Below are 25294 nucleotides of genomic sequence, written 5' to 3'. Positions count from 1 at the left end.
ATATATATATATATATATATATATATATATATATATATATGCCCAGCCACTGCTCTTTTTACTCTTTTTTTAAATAGTGTATAACCTTGATTGCTAAATTAATTAACCCCCTGTTTATTTTTATACATATATTTATATAACTTAAAGGGGCTAATAATTTTGACCCTAAAATAGTTAATAAAAAATTCAAAACTGCTTTTATTTTAGCTGAAATAAAACAAATAAGAATTTCTCCAGAAGAAAAAAAAATTATAAGACATATTGTGAAAATTGCATTGCTCTATTAAACATCATTTGGGAAATATTTAAAAAAAGAAAAACAAAATTAAACGGGGGCTAATAATTCTGACAACTGCATGTAAATATATAGTATAGAGTAAATATAAAGTATATTTACAGTGTAAAGTGTGTATAGTAATTATGTATAATAAATGTATAGTATACATGAAATACCAGATAAATGATACATTAATGTCAAATTATAATATAATTCTGTGTCCTGCAGTGCCCTCTACAAAGTTTACTATAAATATTATATCGACTTTAGAGAAATTGTCGGTAGTTTGTGATTCACAGGTGTTTTTCTATTTATTTTCACATTTAAATTGCATTATGGGACCTTGATCTCTGTTTTGACAGCATTTATTGTTAAAATAATTACAATAATTTATTTTAAATAATTTTTACAGTTTAAAGTTTGCTATGTTAAATCTTAGCAATTAATATTGTAAATGTGTTGTTATATTTATAGGACTGCACGGTGGTGCAGTGGGTAGCACGTTCGGCTCACAGCAAGAAAGTTGCTGGTTTGAGCCTCGGCTGGAACTCCCCGTGTTGTTGTAGGTTTCCTCCAGGTGTCCTGTTTCCCCCACAGTTCAAAGACATGTAGTACAGGTGAATTATGTAAGCTAAATTGTCCGTAGTGTATGAGTGTGAATGAGTGTGTATGGGTGTTTCCAAGTGATGAGTTGCAGATGAAAGGGCATCAGGTGCATAGAACATATGCTGAATAAGTTGGCGGTTCATTCCACTGTGGTGACTACAGACTGAGGGACTAAGCTGAAAAGAAAATGAATGAATGAATGAATTTTACTTTTATAATACAATTATTTAGTTTCATTTTACTTTCAATAATTGTTGTGATTTTTATATTTGTTTAATCTGCTGTTTTAGCAGAAACTATATATTTCTTTACCACGCAGAAGAATAAATAAGATGTAACCTGAAATGAACTCAGAAAGAAGTGTGCACTTTAAATGTGACCTGAGAAGGTTCTCAGTGCAATTCTCGGTATAAAGGACGTGCAAAATGCAGGTTACGTTTGGAGAATGCCACGTTCAATTCACGTCACGTCACGACTGTGTGTACATCCTAACATTACGACAGGCCGCACATATGAAAAGGAACAAGCGTAATTTGTGTGAAGCAGCATATGCGCCACACATTAACTCTCCGCGAGGAGTGCATCTCTCCATTCCTCCATCCTAATTTACAGTCTCAATGGACTCTACCTTTCAGAAAGTAGAGTGCCTCTCTACAGTCCACTGTAATGCATATTCCCTTTGTTATAGCGTTAGTGTCAATTCTGACTCAACATGGATTGCCAATTTGTCTTTTTTTTGGCACAGGCAATTTAAATGCACTGGCTTTTATGCAAAACATACTAAAATCAAGCATTTTCTACTAAATTGGACATTTTTATGGTTATAATTTTGCCATTCTGATGGCAAGAAATGCTGCCCCAAAGGGATTGTGCCTCTTATCTTTTGTGGCTTTCCGTGATGTCTGGATGACAAGTTTCTTTAATATGCATGGAGAATGGCAATTTTGGGAGACTTTTGTCCTCAGATCTTGATGTGGCAGATGCCAGAGGAATTACCCGCACCCCTCCCCGTTCGTGGTCCTAATAAAAATGTCAGTGCTCTGGAAACCTGTACTCTATCTAATCATGATTGTAATGAAGTGTGGCTCAAATAAATATCAGGAAAATCTATATCAAATTTCTAAACATAGAAATTAGAGCTTCGCTATCATGTTCAGTATACGGTAATAGGATTATGAATGAATAATTGTGAAACAGCTTTGTGGAAATGGCTGATGCATAAGCTGTTTCATTAGATACAAACGCAACACTGTTAAAAATAAAGCTTCTTTTGGTGGTGTCAGTGATTCAATGAACAACTTTTAACATGTATGGAATGAAATCTACTTATTTGTTTTACACTTAAGAATAAAAGGTATTTATGAAAGTGTTTTAGGGAAAAGAAAAATGGTTCTTAAAAGGCGTTGCTGGGCAAAGTCTCTTTTGGAACCTTTATTTTGGTTCTACAAACATCCTTTATTATACATGCCTTTCCATGACCAAGGTGATTTTGGAGCCCATATACATAAACAAGAACATAAAACACATACTAAACAGGTCTACACAAAATGTTCTTAATAGCTGAACAAAGCTTGTTTCCACACATGCAGATTGTGCCTTGTCTGATCAAAATAGCAACAACATTGCAATGCATAAGCAAAACAAATAAGGCTCTATTTAATATAATTAATATAATTTTTGTCAAAATTAAGTTATTCACATATTCTTAAATTAAATAAAATTAAATTATATTAAATTTAATTTTTAAAATAAGTTTACATTTTAAGATTTTTTTTATATATATATAAAAAAAAGGTTTAGTCTACAAAGTTTAACTTTAGCTTTGCTCTATAAGGTTCTTTCTGTGAGCAAATCAGCATTTCAAATGCACGCATGAGGACCAATCTACCAATCCGCCAGACTGTTCCATTGATAGTGGTCTAGACGATCTTGTCAAGGACAGCAGTCTAAATTCTAAAGCAGTCTAAATTCCAGGTAAGTTTGTTTTCCATTTTGTTTTAATTTTGTTTCTAAATTACAACAATAAATATGACCATATTATTACATAAAATTAACAGCTGCACTGGACAAAATATTTAGCACAGCCTTGCTTATGCTTAATTTGTACAAGAACAAATATTCATCCTAAATACATGTAAATGTTATAGAAGACAAAAAAGTAACTTTATCAAACATCAACATATTTTTACAACATCGTTTTTTATTAAATTATTAACCAGGCTGATTTAATTCATGATCTGCCAGATAGAACCTTATAATTCCAAGCAGAAAATTACTTTTTTAGAATTAAGGCTGATTTATACTTCTGCGTCATGTGCATGTGTGTCTGGTCCTATGGACCTTCGAGCGGTCGCATGGCCCTCGCCGTGGCTGACGATGATGCTCACCTCTCAAAAATTGTAACTACACATCGCAATAACGCGTATCGCAAGCTCTGTGAATGTTCTACTTGGTAGTGATGACGAGTGTGGGTGGTGCTGAGAGCCGCGAGCGTTTACAAGTGTTGAGTCCCGTGAAGGAGCTCCAGATGTAAATTTTAGTTTTGTGTTTACCTTATAATTAAAGTTGTTGCATGTCTCCCAGTTCCCGCCTCTGAATGAGCAAGTTTTAGCTACTTGTAGCATTCAGGAAAAAAAAAAAAAAAAACACTCACAAAGAAACTTGACACATAAAAACATAGTGCCATCTAGCATTTAGGAAGTGTTATTGCAGAGCAACACAAACAGCGCAGAGAAGTAAAAATGCATGACTACGAGCAAGGCAGGTGCCGTGGGTCACAGCGATCACTCGACACCGAAGTATAAATCAGTCTTAAGAAGGTTCTATTTGCATTTGCTCTGTTTTCTTACACCAATTAGCAAATTTAGGAGAATTTTGATGATTTACATTCAGAGTATGTTTAAGGTATCTGTCATGTTAATGTATGAAAGAGAAATGTTACACACATTTTGTTTGCTATATGGAATGCAAAAACGTTGAAGGTCAATATCTCAAATTCCTTTAGAATGCAGATAGTAATTAATTCAAAGGCGACGGAATACTGCTATCTTTTAATCAGTGCATTTGATAAGTCATCATGCTTTGTGATAAACCTGGTGCATTTGTGTCAGATTGCTTCCTCAACAATTTGATGCAGAATATACTTTAAAATGGGCTGAGACCACCTTGTTCAGGCGATGCACCAATGGTACCAATGGACAAATAATGCATTCAGAAAGACATTCAGAAAAAAGAATATGTTCATTGTTGCAATGCAAAATACATGGGAAATCAATGTTTAAAATGTAAGAAATGATTCCCCAAGAAATTTATTTTCTTACTCTTACTCTTCCAAATCCACAGCTTTTTTTCAAGTGACACAAAAAGAGAGAAGTTGAAAATGTTGTTATTGTTACAAAATAAGTTTCTTAAGCTCTTTTTCATATAATTACACGAACAGAGACTTGCAAGTTTAAAAAGCAATACAAAGCACGCTAAAAGAGGTTCATACAACTTCTGTGATGTATTCCTATTATTCCAAAGCCCAAATTTGAGTTCCCATTCACTGAAAATCCCACCACAACTCCGCTAGGTGCATTCACAAGAGCAGTAAGTAAAATTTGGTGACATAATTGCAGCCGTATGCCTTGGAATATGGTGCATGAGTCATATGGATTGTATTTACTCTGCTTTGTGAGCTTTTTGAAGCTTCAAAACTTCATTCATTGGGAAAAAAAACCAACAGAACAGTTTTCTCCTATTGTGTTCCGCAGAAGAAAGAAAGTCACGTTGGGTTGAGATGACATGAATGAGTAAACGATGGGTGACCCGTTCCTTTTGTGTTAAAGAAAAACATTATTTCCACATTATCTGCTCTTATTTGACATGCCCACCTCTCACAACATTGTGCCACAGAAGGTAATTTCTGATTTCTCTGAGGTCAGCTATCATGTGCTGAAATAAAGCCTTTACAATTCCATCCAGTGTTGTATGCGTCTGAGCTTCAAGGTTTGGTCCACTGTCAGTAATATGAGAGATGATAAGAGAAGCTCAGAGTGTCAATCACAGCAGAAAGGAAGCGGCTGATGAGGGGTGCAGACTCATTTGCATAGTCTCCTTTTTTTCCCTCTGGTAACTTCATTGGGATGGGCGGGGCAGATGTTTGAGAGGCCCGGCCTCTCTAATACAGCTCCAGACATCACGCTCAATCTCTGTCCCCCATCCCAGTTCTCTCGTGAACACAATTAAAAATGTATAAGGCTGCAGTGAGGATGGATTAGAGACTGGTCTCCCACTGCTGCTGATCTGGAGTGTGAAACTGTCAAAGAGGGGGTTCGAGGCAAAGGTGTAAGCCGGAGCCTTTGAGCCGCTTCATTTATTTACAATACTAACGTAAAAAAAAAAATATTCGAAAACAAGCTAAATTTTCTAACATTTTGTGATCAATGCAAAATCAATTTATCATTTTTTAAAGTTTTTTTTTTTTTTTTTTTTTTTTTGCAATTTTGCCTTTATTTGACAGGACAGGAAGTAAAATAATAGAGAGATGGGAGGATAGGATCAGGAGAAGTCCACAAAGTGAGATTTGAACTCGGGATGCCTGGAGCGCTGTTGCACTATATGTCTGTGCACTGGGCTATCGCACAGACAGTTATGTAGCTTTCGCTTTAACGTGTAATTAATGTGGTGAACAATATAAACAATAGGTCTCTGGCAGAAACGGTGACATAAACAAACAAATAACCATTCATAATTCAACACTATTGTGTCGGTGGACTAAATGTTTTCTATGGGATGTTGTTCTGAGGATTCTTACCTTTTAAAATAAATCGTGATGCAAAAAAATTAATGCATGTGTTTCTTGTTATTAAAATTATATGCACTCCATATTTATTAAGTGTTTGCTGTACAACTTACACACATTTAGCAAATACATTCTTTATAAGCTTCCCATTGAAAAACAATTATAGCTACAATCATTGCTTGAGGGTTGTAGCTTTGGACTGATGTATAGTTAGTCAAGATTACTCGTGTTTTTTTTTATTTTTTTTTATGTAATAGCATCAAATAACAGTGCCCCAGTGCATCCATGATTTGCATTTATTCTGATATATAAAATATAAATTAGGGACAATTTACATGATAATATTTTCAGCCAAAAAATGCCTGTTTGCTTACATGACAATTGCATTTTGGAGAGTGAAAGACCATAAATCTGAAAACGGGTTACAAATTGGAAGTTTGTATCAAAAATGGCGAAGTACATAGTAGTGTTGTCATTGCACAAGAGTTTTCTAATGCTTGCATCAGCAAAGTATGGATTTGTTTCACAATACAACCAACAGCACGCATCACACACACACACACATGGCAAATTATACAAATGCACCAGCACAGAGCCACCGACGCCACATCATCACTTCCCTACAGGTACTGTTTATTACAAAGTGACAGTGCCTGACATGCAGTAGTGTTTTGGCTGTTTTTGTGGATGTGCAAACACAGATGATTTTAAAAATGTTGCAATGTAAATGTGATTTGTTTTTGTTTTTTTAAAATGCAATGGAGAAACTTTTCAGTTTTTGGCAACAACTTTGTCAAGTAAACGAAGCCTTCAGAAACCTTGTTGGTGTTAATCTGGTACCTGGTCATACTTTCCTTAACAATCTGGCAAACTGGCAGATGAACTTTACAAAGTAAATTTTCATTTTGCAAGACGATTAACTTTAAGTGACTGAAAGCCTCAGATGTAAGGCTGACCAGGGGAAGGCTAGATGGACAAATGTGACCCTGGACTAAAGTTAGGGAAGGTGTTGGTTAGGGAAGTCAGTATGTCAGATTATGCTATTTGTTTCTTGATAAAGTCTTGACTTGTTGTGGGTAAAAAATGTGCCAGACTACAAGTTCCTTCATGATCAGTCATCCCATGACGTCTACAAAGCATTTTTTTCAAATCTTATTTCAATCTCAATAAACACGGATGCTTGCTGACAACTAATAACTACAATATTTAAGGGCATTCATTACACTGCAAAAAATGCTTTTCTTACTTAGATTTTTTGTCTTGTTTCTAGTCCAAATATCTAAAAATTCCTAAATCAAGAAGAATTTTCTACACAAGTACAACATATTGTCTTGTTTTGAGAAATAATATGCCAATATTAAGTGAGTTTTTCCTTAAAACAAGCAAAATAATGTGCCAATGGGGTAAGCAAAATAATCTTACTTCAAAAGAAAAAACAAGATTAATTTGCATTACCCCATTGGCAGATTATTTTGCTTGTTTTAAGAAAAAACTCACTTATTATTGGCATATTATTTCTCAAAACAAGACAATATGTTTAGCTCGTCAAGAAAATTCTTCTTGATATGAGAAATTTTAGATATTTAGACTAGAAACAAGACAAAAAATCTAAACTTTAGGATTAGACTTACGATTCCTTTCTAATATTAAGATATTTTCTTTGAAATCTAAATGTATATTTTTCTGCCAGGGTTGCTTTTTAAACACTCCCTCGCCTGAACTTGCCATGAGTGAGAAATCCAAGCACATCAGCAGCAAGGAAAATTTAGATGCTTTTTATTACTTTAAATACTTAATCTTTAAAATAGTTACATATTTAAAAAAATTGCAAACAAATAACTGAGGGTTGTGATACAATCACAGTGAAGCATTAATTAAATCCTTATTTTCTTCAAAGCAAACAAATCATCCACTCGTGTAGTTGAGTAGTGGAGGGGCACAAACAAAAATATAATTCTTTTTGAAATTATTTTTATTTGCTATAATTGTTTCTTTATTTCAATGTATCTTTTGTGGGTCAGGTATCTATAAACAAGAATAACAAATAACATTTGAGGTGAAGAGCTTCAAAACAGGTTCGCTATATGTGCCAAAACATGAATTGCTGTGAGATTGCATTGGTTTGTTAATAAATAATAGATAATGTTAATAAATAATAATCTAGCCAAAGGGCGAGGCAGTAGCGCAGTAGGTAGTGCTGTCGCCTCACAGCAGGAAGGTCTCTGGGTCGCTGGTTCGAACCTCGGCTCAGTTGGCGTTTTGTGTGGAGTTTGCATGCCCTCCCTGCCTTCGTGTGGGTTTCCTCCGGGTGCTCTGGTTTCCCCACAGTCCAAAGACATGTGGTACAGGTGATTTGGGTAGGCTAAATTGTCCGTAGTGTATGTGTGTGTGTGTGTGTGTGTGTGTGTGTGAATGTGTGTGTGGATGTTTCCCAGAGATGGGTTGCGGCTGGAAGGGCACCCGCTGCATAAAAACTTGCTGGATAGGTTGGCGGTTCATTCCGCTGTGGCGACCCCGGATTAATAAAGGGACTAAGCCGACAAGAAAATGAATGAATTAATCTAGCCTAAATAAAATAAAAGTGAAATATTTACAGTTTCGGAGAAGCCTATATTAAACTGTTTTCACTATTAAGGACAAATCTGAATAAGCAGGAAATGCATTGGCAATGTATTTGCAGCACTGAACATGTTCCAAGATTACCACGGAAAAACAAACTCTACTGGAAGAATGAGAGAACTCAGAAACCCGTTGTGAGAAGGAAGAGGTCTGCATATTTGAGGCAGTCTGTCAGATAAAATTGCTTAAAACACCTTAACATTTTAGAAAAGGTAGTTAAAGTTTGCATAACCAATGGATTATCCACCCGTGACCTACCCACAAGTAAACATGCAGCCTATTTTTTGATTACTTGACCAGTGCATTAACAGCAGCACCCGCTGAGATAACTGAGAAAGTGTGTGCTCCTATTGCATAGTGTCACTCACATGACGGAACTCCTAGTGAAGATCGAGAAAAAAATTGAACATGCTAGACTTTCTGTGATGGTGTCGTGAGGCGTCGCAGACATGGTCTTGTTTGTCGTGAACTCTTCCACATTACATGAGAAGAAACAATTGAATCTTGTTTCATAATGCCGATTTGTCGTTTACAAATTCCCACAACACCCTATATCAAGTAAATTGTGCCGAAATCATGACAAATTTGTATGATCTGACTGGGGCTTAAGTGTCCCAAGTGTCATAAGTGTCTTTTTTTATTGTGATTTGTACATATAAGTTTTCATTGATGTTAATGTCAGTGAGAATATGACAATATTTAGCTGAGATACAAGTATTTGAAAATCTGATTTGTTCTGATCTGTTTTTATCCATGCTTATTATTAATTACCAATGTTTTGATAATATATTTACTGTGTAGGAAATTTCCATAATGTCCTCATGAAACACAATCTTTACTTTTTATTCTATCGATTTTTGGCATTAAGAAATAATCAATAAGTTTGATCTACTTAAGCAATGTGCAACAAGACTATATTGTGTCCAGAATAACAAATACAGTTTAGCCACATACAGACACATACACATACTTTAGAATGTCACTCACTCATTCAAGTGCTCCGAATGCTGGATGCACATAAAAAGACAAAAGCAGGAGATCTGGAATTGATCATCAGTTCAGCTGATCAGGGTCAGGATCTCTACATATCTCCACAAATAATGTCTTCACTTTTAAAAGAATCTGGACTGAAACTCCACAGTGACCAAACCATCATCAGCACAAAGAGTCAAATTCAAGACTAATCTTTGCTGAGGACCATGTTGTGCACTGCGAACTGTTTCAAAGTTCACTTTAGTGATGAGGGAATGTTTAATTAATTTGGGTCTGATGGGAAACATTATGCTTATTATCAAACTGGGTAGGCAACTCGATGGCTCAGTGATTAGCACTATTGCTTTACAACAAGAGGGTTGCTGATTTGAGCCACAGCTGGTTCAGTTGGCATTTTTGTGTGGAGTTTGCATGCTCTCCCCTTGTTCGTGTGGGTTTCCCCGGCGTGTTCTGGTTTCCACCAAAGTCCAAATACATGTGGTTTTAAGCACATTATTTTGCTGTGCTTCTATTTTAGGTGTGACTTTTTAACATTCTGTAAGGGGTCTACAGATGAAAATTAGCCAATCTTGGCTAATTCTGGAACATTTTACAGTAATGTTTATTAATGTGCATTGACCCTGTAAACAAATAATCTAAACTAAACTACACTATAAGCTGCATAAAACATATGCTAGACGGTTCAGTACTAACATATGCTGGAACAAGATAATGAATGTGTCCCAGGACTCAGAAAGTAGACCCTTTGCCATCTACCTTTTTTTTTGGTGACTGAACTTCTGCAGTCCCAGCATTCAGACCCTCTCCCTCAGCTCCTCCTCCCACCCACAGAAACCCACTCGTCCCGCTTCCACACGGATTACCTGCTTTTGCTTTTATTTAGCGTTTCTCCCCCAGGTGTCATTCCTCACCTGTCCCATACAGTGAGTAGCCTTTCATCCGCCATCCTCCCCCTTCCCTAAAGTGCGGCTGTACCACCCCTGCCAACAGCTTGCTCACAGCTAATCAATCTCACCCGCTTTCTTCTTCTGAGAGCCACCCTCACCAAAGACATGCATGCGGCCCACAAGATGAAGCATCATTCCATCATGTTGGGTTACTTTAGCTTAAATATGTATCAGGACTCCGCCTTGCCGACTGGGTTTCCCTTCTCTCTCTTTTTTTACAGACAGGAGGGAGGAGGATAAAAACTAGCATACACCTGCCAGAATAACTGAACAGGAAGTGATGTATATCTGTATGTGTCTGTACAGAGTCAGTGTGTGAATATGGAGGAGTACTGTATGTTTAAAGTCAGACTTACATACTTTAAAGTGTTAAAATAATTTTCATACTTCCCATGATGTTTGCGTGAATATTGGGAGTAACTTCTGTTAAACTGTAAACAATTTGTTGAAAAACTGGGTACAATGTGGTGCCGTTATTTTCCTCAACATTTATCAAACCAATTATAAAAGCAACCCAGGCTCATTCTGAAAATGTTTGAGTGCCAAATATGTCCCAGGAGGTAAATTTTTTTGCAGTTTTGTTTTCGCGAATTCACCAGAGGCCGCTATGTATGCTTTTTCAGATCTCAAATTTCTCATGCCTGCTGTTCTTGCATAAATCCAACAGAAGTAGCTGTCGACTGACTGAATGACTGACTGACTGAACAACCGACCACTAACCCCTTCCCAAATTCCAACTGACAAGGGGGGCGACATCCATTCTAGAATTCTAAACATATTTTTCTACTATGCACACCGATATCGCAAGTCGCCAGGCTGTCCGCGGCGCCCAGCTACGACTCAGGATACCGTTCATATTTGAGCCGTGCCACAGAGCATCATCTAAATAGTTTGATATTAAATAAAACTCAAATGTGTGCGTCTGGTGTGCGATACTTCCAACTGTCATGTGCACTCCGTGTTCCGGCGCTGAGCGGAGAATCCGGTGTGTGATCCGCTATAGTGTTTTAAAAAGCTCAGATTGACCAGCGCCCACCCACTTCCCTAAATCCAACCGACAGTGTTTTGAAAAGAAATACAGAAAAAGAAAAGTCCACTAATTATTACCACGTTTTCAGATTTAACTACATTCTCACCCTGTTATTTACTTATTTATTTATTTTTTTGTTTTTGTTTTTGTCTTACCTGCTCTCTGGAATAATTCTTTGCCTGACTCAAACCCTGTCCTCATTGTCAATGCCTGTACTACGCTGTGAGCCACTTTACAAACTGGTAACAACAGGAAAAGCCGTCCATATGAAGGTAAGCAGTCAGCTGCTAGCGCGAAAAAGAGCGGCATTATACCGTGCCAGAAATGTATATAGGGCTACAATTTCAGAATGAGTCAATGTTGAATAAAAGACAACGACTAACCCTAAAAACTTGAAACAAGATTTTTCTCAGCAATATTATTGACATATCATGTAATATTATTTAATGTTCTGTATGGAATTCAACAAGTATAAACAACGCGAAGGAGAGATTTGATGTCAAAACCTTGACATGCATTTGACATCCACACATTAATGTCCTTTGACCACTAAGATAATAACAAAACATTTAATAATATGAGAAACATTTCTTTTACTTTTTTATCTGAAACATAGATATAAATTAGTCATACAAAATCTGTGATTTCTAGAATCTTTCATCTGTATAATGTCACTCACTCAAGTGGACTCATTCAAGTCCTTCAAATGCTGGATGTAACTGTACATGAAAGACAAAAGCAGTTCTGGAATTGATCATCAGTTCCGCTGATCAGGGTCAGGATCTGTATGTATTTCCACATATATCGTCTTCACTTTTAAGAGAATTTAGACTGAAAATTCACTGTAAACAAACCATCATCAGCAGAAAGGGTCAAAATCTGGACTAATCTTTGCTGAGGACCCTGTTGAAGAATTGCTTTTAAGTTCACTTTAGTGAAGAACGTTTCTTTAATAAACATATAATAATAAAATAAACCCTAATCTGCAATCTGAAAAACCCTTAAAGGTGAAACCCTTAAATTACAAATTACATTGTCAAAATGACATTAAATTGACATGTAAAATTGGTATAAAAAGTTCAATTAGACCAATTTTTGATGTGTTTTTTGACTGCAAAGTTAGATGTCAATTTATTGTCATTTTGACATCAACATACTAAACTGACATCAAATTGATTAGCATTTTTTATGTTTTAACAGCAAGGTGCCTACTGGGTTAGCCAGAGATATAATTGCTTTCCTAATGCTACAATACAGTATAAACGATTCATGTTATTTTTTTATGACTGATAAAAATAAAGCATAAAAAAGTGTATTGTTTATTTACACCACCTTATTATTAGTCTTTGTGTTTGTGCTCTGTGTTTGTGTTTTGTATTTGTGATGTTGGGGAGGCATAGATTTCTAGGGGAATATAGATTTCTAATTGTAATTATGCAGCATGGTGGCGCAATGGGTAGCGAGAAGGTCGCTTATTCGAACCCCAGGTGGGTCAGTTGGAATTGCTGTGTGGAGTTTGCATGTTTGCATGTCTCCCCGTTTGCGTGGGTTTCCTCCGGGTGCTCTGTTTTCCCCCACAAGTCCAAAAACATGCGGTATAGATGAATTTGGTAGGCTAAATACCCTGTAGTTTATGTGTGAATGAAAGTGTTTGGATGTTTCCTGGTGATGGGTTGCACCTGGAAGGGCATTCGCTGCGTAAAACATATGCTGGATAAGTTGGCGGTTCATTCCGCTGTGGTGACCTCAGACAAATAAAGGGACTAAGCCGAAAAGAAAATAAATGAATGAATGAATGAATTCTAATTATCTAAAATAAATTGTTTCAGTTCTTTTGAATGAATCTTCCGCAAACCATAAACCCATAAATTCAAATGCTGTAAAAACATGCTAAAAAAGGAGGATAGCTTAAATAATTTATCGTCAGGCTATTTCGTTTTACCATGCTTTTTAAAATGCTGATGGATTCCAAACAAACAGCCAAATGGGGCAACAGAAACCATTTTAATAAAACCGAAAATGTTCCTTTTCATTTAAATGGACTGCCGACATAATTTCTCTTGTTAGAAAGGGCACTTGCGGGTTCCTGTTGAAATATATGGCTTCAATCTTGTGAGAAAACATTAGTTATTATTATTCTGCGCTCTAGTCTCTCACATTCAGAGGTTTTCACAGTGTTCAGCTGATCAATGCATTTTCACCTGCGTGAGTGCAGGTCTTCCCAGCTGTCAGGTTATGTTATTCCTGATGGGCTGCGAGCACCTGCCTCTTATTCTGGTCACCCCGAGGCCTGTTATAATGTCTTTACTGTCAGGATGCAGGTATGATGGGAGCGTGTGTGACAGAATGCGTCCATGAGCTTGCTTATCACACATTGCTTTTGACTAAAAGCAAAGAGGAGAGGCAAAGGAAGTCATGTGGGTTTGTACTGTATAGTGCGCTACAAATTTGCTATTGATAGAGGTTTCCGGTTGTAGCAACTGCATGCACAGTGTAAAATATGCTTGTGAAAAGACTGCCATTACATTACATAACATTTTATATTTATATTTAATAGTTTTTATATAATAAATATATATTTTGTGAATAATTTATAAGTGTGTAATAAATGTGTTCATGGATTATCTTGAAATATTAAAAGAAAAATTATTAGCCCTCTTGTGAATTTCCTTTGAAAAGAATGTCCAATTTAACAAAGCAAGGAAATGTTCACATTACCAACTATTATTTATTTAGTATATTTTTCCTCTGGGAAAATCTTATTTCTTTTAGTTTGGCTGGAATAAAAGCAGTTTTTTAAAGAATATTATAAACCCCTCTTAAGAATTAAATTTTTTTTAAAATAGCTACATACTAAACTTTGTTGTCCAATTACTTGCACAATTATTGCAGATTTACAGTCCTTTATTTTAATATACAAGTAGTATTTCAATATAACATATATGAATATATATATGATATATAAACAATATATATTAAATAAATATCCAAACTGGTCACACTTTATTTTAATGGTCCGTTTGTTGAATTTAAGTGACATTGCAACTACTTCTCATTATATTATAAGTAGACTGTTAGCTTGGGGATAGGGTTGGGATTAGTGTAAATTGACATGTACTTGCAAAGTTTCTTATAGTCAGTTAAATGTCTGTTGAAGGAGCAGTATCAGCAGATACTAAGCAGACAGTCTAGTGATGCTCAAATGGACCATCAAAATAAAGTGTTACCTTAAAATTAATATAACTACTTAATAATAAGATGCAATGACTTAAATGCAACAAGCGTCAAAATGAAAAATTATTTTTATTTACTACAATTTTGTTATTTTGTTCACCATTGACTCTATTCACCCTTCACTAATGTTGGCTCAAGAATTGTTGTTTCAGCTTATTATAAATAAGTAGTTTTAACAAACAGCAAACATATTTTTTTTGAGTGCTGTGTGACTTTATTTTTTTGTTGAACACAAAATAAGTTTTAACCAAGTAATAACCATTGACTTCCATGGTAAACTAAACTTTCTGTTGAAATATTTTTTGAAAAGCAATAACAACGAAAACAAATTAATTACTGTAACCATGACAAAGACAAAAGGAAGTAGTTATTAAAAATTTTTTGTTCTTTTTGCTATTAAACAGCACTTGAAAACTATATTAAAAAAAAGAAATTACATATCATATGAGGGCAATCAAGGTACAAAAATTTCACCTATAATTTTATTTAGCCATTAAACTGTTTTTATAAACATAAATGTATTTATTATCATTATAAAAAAAATCTATAAAATAAAATGTACTTTGTACTTGTAACATCACACATTTATTTATTTATTTATAGATTTTTTTATTTATTTTTTTATTCGTGCACAGCTAGAGTTTTAAAGCCAACGATAAACGTCCGGTGGAAGCTTAATGTGGCTATTTTCAATTTCACAAGGTTGTTTTAAAGCATCAATGTTGTAACGTAATTACAATATATTCAGTTAAATAGACTTAAGCATTCATTTAGTTGTTCAAGCATAAAACAAGATGAAAGGCCGTTGTAACCACTAGCGCCTTCAGTAGCAACAGGCTATTTTCAATTTCATTAAAAATTCTGGGGTAAAATCATATTTAGTCATATTTTATTATTATTATCGATTATTATTGTTTTTCTTTATTATTTATTTATTTATTTATTTATTTATTTTTTACTCATTTATTTATTTAATGTGGACACTACATGGCATGAACTGTTTTCAAGAATTATCTTGGTTTGGAAAAGTCAAGGTTTCAGAACTGCAAAAAAATCTGTTATACTATTCCTAAGGTATGTGTAAGGATTTCTTTTATTAGTTTTTGTAAAGGAATTTATGTTTTTGTAACTAATGAAGAGAGCAGAAGTCAATGATTTATTTGAATTATTTAGCCTGACATGTTTACTATTTTCTAGAAAAAAAATATTGTGTTCAGTGTGGAAAAAGTTGTTGTTTTTACCCAGACATTTAAAAAGAACCAAATTTGGAGCAGTAATCACAATACTGTGAAACAGTGATATTTTTACCCAAGCTTATCATAACGTCAGAAACTTATACCAGCCCATGCCTAGTGGACACCAAAATGGGAAGTCTTATCTTGGAGTAATATTTATAAATGTACATTTTTATATTATTATTAGGATTATTAAGCTATTCTAAAATAATTCTAATTATTTAGCTATGAATCAATTGAGTATAATGAAGTTTAACCAGAATGTGTGTATTAGTAGCATTTATGTCATTAAAATTCATATTTGTGCTTAACCAATAATTTTAATTACCAGTTTGTATACTATAATCAATTTGATGCTTGATTCCCTACAAGCTTGAATCCCTGACGTGCACTACATCTAAAACTTTAGAGACTGAAATCTAAATATAAGACCAGATGTTTTGAAACATCCCCGTTTACAAGCAAGCACAGTCAGTTATTACCGTCAATCAAACTCCATCTCTATCTTTATCTCTAGCCGGGGCCAGTGGTCCAGATATACATGGGGCCCCCACACAAGCGGCTCCGCTCATTAGCCAGAGGTGTGTTCACTTCCAGAGCCTCGGCTTTGACATTCACGCAGCGCTTCCAGTCCATCAGGTCCCAGCTCTGATAAATTTGCATCTCTTTGAATGTGACGCTAGGCAAAAAAAAAGAGAGAGAGAGAGAGAGAGAGAGCGGCGAAAAGAGGGAGGGGAGGAAAAAGGGCCCAGCCACTAGATTAAATTTTGCCGTCTAGAAAATGAGAAAAAAGGGCCTCTATCTCCTGGAGTCTACTGGGAAGATCTTTATTCTGATTCTTGTTAGAATTGTTTATCACAGTGACAGAGCAGGCCTGAGCAGAGATAAAGGCAGTGCTCCATCACGCGCCCTGACAGTCGTAGGACATGCGCTGGAATGAAAGAAGCCAGGGAAATATTATTAATAGATGCTGACTTGATTTGCCTCGATTGCACGTCAAGAAGAGGGGGCCGCGGCTTGATTGCAGCCTATGAAGTTCTGTCCAAAAGGAAAGCTATTTTTCATTAAGTGATAGAAGTCTTTTTCCTTTTTTTACTCCTCTCTCTTTTTTTTGGGCTCCCTTTTGCTTTCCAAGGAGCTGATAACTTATGCAGTTTATTCTAACCGTGCTGATTTGTGTCAGGGAGAGAGAAAGATAGAGAGAGAGAGAAAGAGAGAGAGAATAGGGCTTATCTTGTCTTTTATAAAATAAACCGCCGCTCCTGGTGTAATGTTAGTTTTGGTGCAAGTGAAGCGCATGCATGCACACATTTGACCTGTGCGTGTGTGTGTGATCTACATGCATGCAGCTGTAGTGTGGTTGAGAAATGCTGTGTGCAAAAAAGAAGAAGAAAGCATCACAGTGTGCTGAATATTCACAGGATTAAATGCAGTTACAACTATATCAGATACGCATGCTGCCATAAAAAACTGTTGTGCAGATCGGATTGAATTTGCCTGTTGTGCGGTAATAATTCACAGTGGGTTGAATGAGATTTGAAAAAAAAAGAAAGATCAATGCTATTACAGTTTGCACTAATAAAGTGTGTGTGTGTGTGTGTGTGTGTGTGTGTGTGTGTGTGTGTGTGTGTGTGTGATAATACTGATTTTTATATTTTTAAAATAATAAATATATTTTCATAATGCAATTTATTTTTAGAAAATTTGAATTTTTTTGACCTGCTAAAACTGTGGTTTGCATTTGAAAAAAAATACAATAAGCATATAATAACTCTTTACACTAAAAGCATATCTGGATGACATTAAAGATTGGAGATCTACAGAAAACTTTTTTTCATGCATCGCATAACTTAATCTTTAATATTTTTCTCCAAACATATATGCAAATCTTAGACCAGTCTTCACTAATCAGTTTTTTTTTAATGAATTGGTTCAATGATTTATTGACTCACTCCTTTCCTTTCTTTCTGAGTTAGCATTTTGAACAAATCGTTCGACTAATTTCTTAAACTAGTACAACTTGATGTATTATGGAACTTTAAATAAAACTAAAACTAAAAGGACAAAAAAATTACAAAAACACAACAAAATTAGTAAATTATTAATAATAAATGAATAATAAATAAATAAAATACTAAGAATCTTTTTTAAACGCACGTTCGAGTGATTACATTAACTACAGTATTACAACTTGATGTACTCTAAATCTTTAACTAAAATTAAAATAGAAATAAATAAACATTACAAAAACACAGTACAAAATTAGTAAAATACAATTTTCATAAAAACAGAAAATAGATAACATTTTTGAGTCTTTAGTTAGGGTATATATATATATATATATATATATATATATATATATATATATATATATATATATATATATATATATATATATATATATATATATATATATATATATATATATGCAGTTAGAATTATTAGCCCTCCTGTTTAAGGCTTAACTAGGTTATTTGGTTAACTTGGCAAGTTAGGGCAAGTCATTGTATATCAATGGTTTGTTCTGCAGACAATCGGGAAAAAAAATTAAAGAGCTTAAAGTGGCTAATAATTTTGATTTCATTTAAAATGCTTATTTAAAAAAAAAAATTAATTAATAAAACTGCTTTTATTCTAGCCAAAATACAACAAATAAGACTTTCTCCGGTAGAATTTTTTTTCAGACACTGTAAAATTTTCTTTGCTTTGTTACCATAATTTGGGAAATATTTGTTCATTCTCTTGTCGGCTTAATCCCTTTATTAATTTGGGGTCACCACAGCGGAATGAACCACCAATTTATCTAGCATATGTTTTACGCAGCAGATGCCCTTCCATCTGCAACCCATCTCTACGAAACACACTCATTCAAACTCATACACTACTATCATTTCATACTTTATTTGCAGTTTTGATGTATCATTTTTTTTTAAGTACTATATAAACTATTTCAAAAGTGTAAAACAGAAGCTTTTTAAAAGTAAACTGTAAACGACAAGAAGTGGGCCATAAAAAGCTGTATTTTAAAAAATGAAAGAAAAAGAATCAAAGTAAGAATGAACCCCTAGCACATAAAGTGTGAATAGTTGAAGAAAGTCAGGTGTTTTGTACATTAAATGTGTGCTGTGCACATGTGTGGTTTTCTCTGTAATGAGAATGGAAATGTGTTCGACTAGCGCTGTAAACGTGGTGTGGAAGAGAGACAATAGAGGATTGTAATTGACGGGGTTTAGTTGGATGTCGTTTGTTTTTGAGGTGCTGATCGTCATCACACACACACACACACACACACACACACACACACACACACACACACACACACACACACACCTGTCATGTGAACAGAGGAGCTGACGTTGTTTAAGGGGAGGCAGATGGAAACCTAACACAGAGTAAATGAAAACTTAAAAGCACTCAACCTTGAACATTTATTTATTATGTTCAACCGTATGTATATCTGCGCTATTGTATCTGCCATATTTCAGCCTTTTAGCTCAGTGAATGATGAAATGTCATTTTCTGCACAATTCAGTATTTTCAGTGATATCTTCCTAAAGAAGTTGATTTCACTGTCAATTTTCATTACACAATATTTCTTATGTTGCATTGTGTTTGCTAATATTGGCTGCATTTCTAATAGACTGGGCCTCAGTATATTTAGTCTGGTTAAATGTGTAACAAATTTGGGTAATACTTTAAACTAGGGGTCCATTAGTTAATATCAACATGCAGTGTAAGTTAACAAGAACTAACAATGAACAACTGTATTTTCATGGACTAAAGCTAACAAGGATGAATCAATGTTGTAGTACAACCCCAGAAAAAAGCCGGGACAGTATGGAAAACGCAAAATAAAAAAAAAAAAGAGTATTGATTTCTAAATTTACTTTTACTTGTATTTCATTGCAGACAGCATGTACACAAAGTTCATGCTTTGCCTGGTCAACTTCACTTCATTTGTAAATATACATCTTTTAGGGCGAAGCAATAGCGCAGTAGGTAGTGCTGTCGCCTTACAGCAAGAAGGTCGCTGGGTCGCTGGTTTGAGCCTCGGTTCAGTTGGCATTTCTGTGTGGAGTTTGCATGTTCTCCCTGCGTTCACGTGGGTTTCCTCCGGGTGCTCCGGTTTCCCCCCACAGTCCAAAGACATGCGGTACAGGTGAATTGGGTAGGCTAAATTGTCCGTTAAGTATGAGTGTGAATGTGTGTATGGATGTTTCCCAGGGATGGGAATTTATGCGAATGCAGGGAGAACATGCAAACTCCACACAGAAATGCCAAGTGAGCCAAGCCGAGGATCAAACCAGCGACCCAGCATCCCAGCGACCTTCTCGCTGTGAGGTGACAGCACTAACTTACTGCGCCACTGCGTTGCCAAAAACAGAATCCAAATAATAAAAATAAACGAGTGAACAACAGGGTGAGAATGTGGTAAAATTTGAAAACGTGGTAAAAATCAGACAAGGGCTTTTCTTTTTCTGGACGACTTTTGTAAACCGTCTGTTGGGTTTAGGGAAGTAAGCTGGTGGCGAGTCAATCGGTAAATATGGTTGGGTTTTTCAGAATGAGCCTGGGTTGGGTAAAGTGGTTAAATAATGATGTGATTTGAAACAGGTGTCAACAGGTGATTGTAATTATGGTTTGGTACAAAAGCAGCATCCAAGAAAGGTCTAGTCCTTTAGGAGCAAAGAAAAGCTGGGGATCACCAGTTTGACAAAAAATATGTGAGAAGATTATGGAAATGTTTAAAAACAATGTTCCTCAAAGACAAATAGGAAGACATTTGGATATTTCAACTTCAACAATGAATTACATAATTAAGAGATTCAAGGAATCTGGAGGAATTTCAGCGCGTCGAGGACAAGGATGCAAGCCTAAGCTGAACAACCATGATCTCTGATCCCTAAGGCGGCACTGCATCATTCATCTCTAGGCAATGTCAGCAAATGGGCTCAGGACTACTTTGGCAAACTTTTGTCAAGTACCATAATACGTATCCACAAATGCCAGTTAAAACTGTGCTGTGCCAAAAGTAAGCCCGATGTTAACAATGTCCAGAAGCTCCGTTGACTTCTCTGGGCTTGAAGGCATCTTGGATGGACCTTCACACAGTGAAAATGTGTACTGTGATCAGATGAATCAGTATTTTAGATATATTTTTGGGAAAAATGGACACTATGTTATGGACCAAAGAAGAAAAGGATCATCCACACTGTTACTAGCAACAAGTCCAAAAGCCAGGCTCTGTCGTGGTATGGGGTTGTTTAAGTGCTGTTGGCAATAGTAACTTGCACTTCTTTGATTGCACCAGTAATGTAGAAAAGTACAATACATTTTTGAGAACAATATGCTCCCTTCCTTTTCACGGACATGCATATTTCAACAAGACAATGCAAAACCACATTCTGCACACATTACAAAGTCTTGGCAGTGGAGGAAGAGGATACAGGTACTTGACTGGCCTGCCTGCAGTCCTGACCGGTCTCCAATAGGGAATGTGTGGCGCATTTTGAAGCACGAAATGTGATAACGAAACCCTGTAGTTTTGCCCACCTTAAGACTTGTTTGCAGGAAGAATGGGACAAAACTACACCTGAAACACTTGATCACTTGGTGTCTTTAGTCCCTAAACGTCTTTTAGGAGTTGTGGAAAGGAATGATAAGATTACTAAGTAGTAAAAGTTTTGTTGTTCCAAATTTTTAAAAATGTTTTGCAAGAACCAAATTAATGAGGATCACTTTAAATAATGTGCTGTTCTATTGTCTGCAAGTAAATATTTTTAGATAGTTATTTTAGTAAAATATTATATGAATTTTTTGTTAACATTTTCTGTTGGCAGTAAGTTGCTGTTGATTCAACACAAAGTTTTTGTACATTTTTATCTATTATGAAGCTCTTTTTTTTTTTGGCTCAGTTATATTGTGACAAGTGCCAAGACAGAAGTTTTGGACTCTTGCATAAACATTGCTTTTTCCACAGCAGCCCAGATTTACACTTCTCTTCTACTGGCTCCATTCACTGCGCCTTCAATCTAAACAGTCACAAACATTACACAATCCATTAAATGTTTATATTCCACCTGTCAGCTCGCAGAGATGTTATATTGTATTTGCCAAAGGTTTTCCTGAAAGGAATCCCTGGCCTTACAAGTTGAGTTTAATGCAGTGCATGATGAAATGCACATGTAATGTTAACCTGGGTTAACAGCTTCAAATGAGCTATTAAATTGCTCATACAGAGACAAATTTTGAGTGCTATTCAAGTGGGTCTTTACAAGTGACTTTTCGTCTCTAATATGTTCTCAAGATATGTGAGAAAACTACTAATTATAGCCTTCAGTCGCGGCTCTCGGTCGAGCTGTAGAGCTGTACATTAAGAGGAACAATGGCTGTACAGTTAGCAAATGTCTGATTTCATTTCTCTCCGTCTATTCATATTGTGGTCACGTTTGCAGATTAACAGACTGATCAGTGTATTCGGAACAGTACCTGAACGCAGAACAGTTCTGCTTGTTCTGAGGTTTTGAATGGACAGATTCACACGTTTTTACCACTTGTTAATGCAACTCAGTTTTATTTTGCCTGCTATTGTTGCCCGCTGTTTGACACACAAACAACATTCAGTACTGGTGTTATATTTTATAAATAATATATATTTCCCAAATGATGATTAACAGAGAAAGAAAAATTTCACAGTATGTTTTTCACAATATTTTTTTCTTCTGGAGAAAGTCTATTTTATTTTATTTCAGCTAGAATAAAAGCAGCCTTTAATTCATAATAGTTCAGGGGGGAATAACAATTCTGACTTCAACTGTATATATGATGAAGTTAAATGAACACATTTAGGTATTCAATTTAGATTATTTTCTAGAAAAAAAAACCTAAAGCTACAATAAAAGGTAATAAAATATACATAATTTTTTACCAACTTTAACTACATTTAAAATGTAAAACTACAGAAAAACAACAGAACATATAACTGAAATTAAAAAAAAAATATTAATAACAATTGTACTTTATTGATAATAAAATAACACTGTAAAGTAGGTCTTTAACTCAATTCCTGGAAAGGCCACAGCTCTGCAGAGTTTTGCTCAAAACCTGATCAAACACAGATGATCCAACTAATGAAGGTGTTCATGACTCTTCTGAACACCTCGATTGGATTATTTGGATCAGCTGTGTTTGATAAGGTTGGAGCAAAACTGCAGAGCTGTGGCCCACCAGGAGTCTAGTTTGAGACCTATGCTTTAAAGAAATACAGGATTTAACAAACATTAAACTTAACTTAAACGTAACTACTTAATTTAATGTGTAACACAAAAATACAATAAACATTGAAAAAATAGAAAATATAAGTATACTCACAATTTGAAACTTAAACTATTTTATAAAAGTAATAATTAAGAAACAAAAAACACAACAAATTAGTTGAACCATAACCACGACTTTTTTTGCTATTCCTGCACAAAATTTTCAAAATATCTGTATATTTACGTAGAAGAATTTTGGGAGTATACGAACTAAAATCTTAAAACATGAAATAAAAAAAATAAAAAAACTTACTTTTAGGTTTAGAATATTAAGACAGAGTATATCACTTTACACACTTTACGGTCACACTTTAAAATAAGGTTCATTAGTTATTATACTTACTAACATCAACTACGTATGAACAATACTTGTAAAGCATTATTAATCATCAACATTTACTTATGCATTATTAACATCTAAAGTCATGCTTGTTAACATTAGTTAATGCACCAGACCTTAACATGAACTTACAATTAACAACTTTATTTATTTTTTTATTAATTAACGTTAACTAACATAAACAAACATTATAGTAAATGCATTGTTGATTGATTGCTCATTTTAGTAAATGCATTAACTAATACTAACTAATACAACCTTACTGTAAAGTGTTACCAATGAAACATATAAAAAAAAATTAAAATAAATAAACAAATAATAATAATCTAATAAAAAAAGTGAATTAATATATATTTACGGGGCGAGGCAGTAGCGCAGTAGGTAGTGCTGTCGCCTCACAGCAAGAAGGTCGCTGGGTCGCTGGTTTGAACCTTGGCTCAGTTGGCGTTTCTGTGTGGAGTTTGCATATTCTCCCTGCCTTCGCGTGGGTTTCCTCCGGGTGCTCCGGTTTCCCCCACAGTCCAAAGACATGTGGTGCAGGTGAACTGGGTAGGCTAAATTGTCCGTAGTGTATGAGTGTGTGTGAATCTGTGTGTGGATGTTTTCCAGAGATGGGTTGCGGCTGGAAGGGCATCCGCTGCGTAAAAACTTGCTGGATAAGTTGGCGGTTCATTTCGCTGTGGCGACCCCGAATTAATAAAGGGACTAAGCCGACAAGAAAATGAATTAATATATATTTACACATATTTACATGAATAAATAAACAGATTCAGTGATGGGCTGAAATATCTGCTGATTTTTGCTGTGTGCAGATTCCGTGTGAGCCTAACCATAACTACGATGAAAATGAGGAATATTAATTATTTAAACTAATAACAATAACAACTTATTTGTTTTTTAAATGTTAAATATTATTCTCTAACAACATTCTCAACTTTCTAAACATTGTAGTGTGTATATAGCTTTCATCAGTCTCTCGTGCAATCAGATTTTCGTATAATATTGTAATATATATAATACGTGCTGCATTTAAATCCTTTTGTTGGCATTTTAATGGTTACACTTTTCCACCACAGAAACCCAAGTGTTGCAGCACAGAATGAAAATGAATATATTTTATATTGTGACAACATTGTTTTTTTTCTTTGTGGATACAGTGTGTGGAAGAAAAGATCAGCGCTGTAAGTGAAACTTTGAGCAATTACCTTGACAAGTAAGTGATTTCATGACAATGTATGATCAATGTAGTCTTTTACTACAAAAGGCCTGTTCTGACTGATTCCAAGCTTTCAGAAATAAATCGAAATGAACGAGAGCTGCTTGAATGGAAACTGTATTTTCATTTTACTTTCTGAATAGAACACACAACTTCTGGAAAGTAATTAGATGGCCATTTTCATTGGGAAAGCTGATTTGTTTGTGTATACAGTGAGCTTCAGACGTTGGAGAATATTGCATTGGGATTACGAGATTTTTCTTAAAAACATGGACTTTTAGGAGCTGAGTGAAATAATATTTTATCATTAAAACAAATGGGAAAAGATAAAAAAACACTACATTGAAAGAAAAAAAATGCTAACTCTTTATGACAAAGATTTCATGATATAAATAGTAAACGTCCAACATGAACAATACTTTAGCATTTTATAAGTTTATTTGACATTAATTTGAACATAAAATACAATTTTGAATTTTAACAATTTGCAAATATTGTTTAATGGTAATAAGCTAACATGAACTAACAATGAACAGTTGTAAATGCTAAAGTTTTGAAATGCTGTAAAAATAGTTGATGTTAGTTATGCATTCATTTATAATAACTAATGGACATATCATAAGTAATAATTTGAGCAATAACATAAAAAAATAACAATTGTATCGGTCATTGGTTACTTGTGTGAACCTTATAATATA

This window comes from Danio rerio, chromosome 17, assembly GCF_049306965.1.
Source record: "Danio rerio strain Tuebingen ecotype United States chromosome 17, GRCz12tu, whole genome shotgun sequence".
NCBI lineage: Eukaryota > Metazoa > Chordata > Actinopteri > Cypriniformes > Danionidae > Danio > Danio rerio.
Note: the sequence above shows the minus strand (reverse complement) of the source record.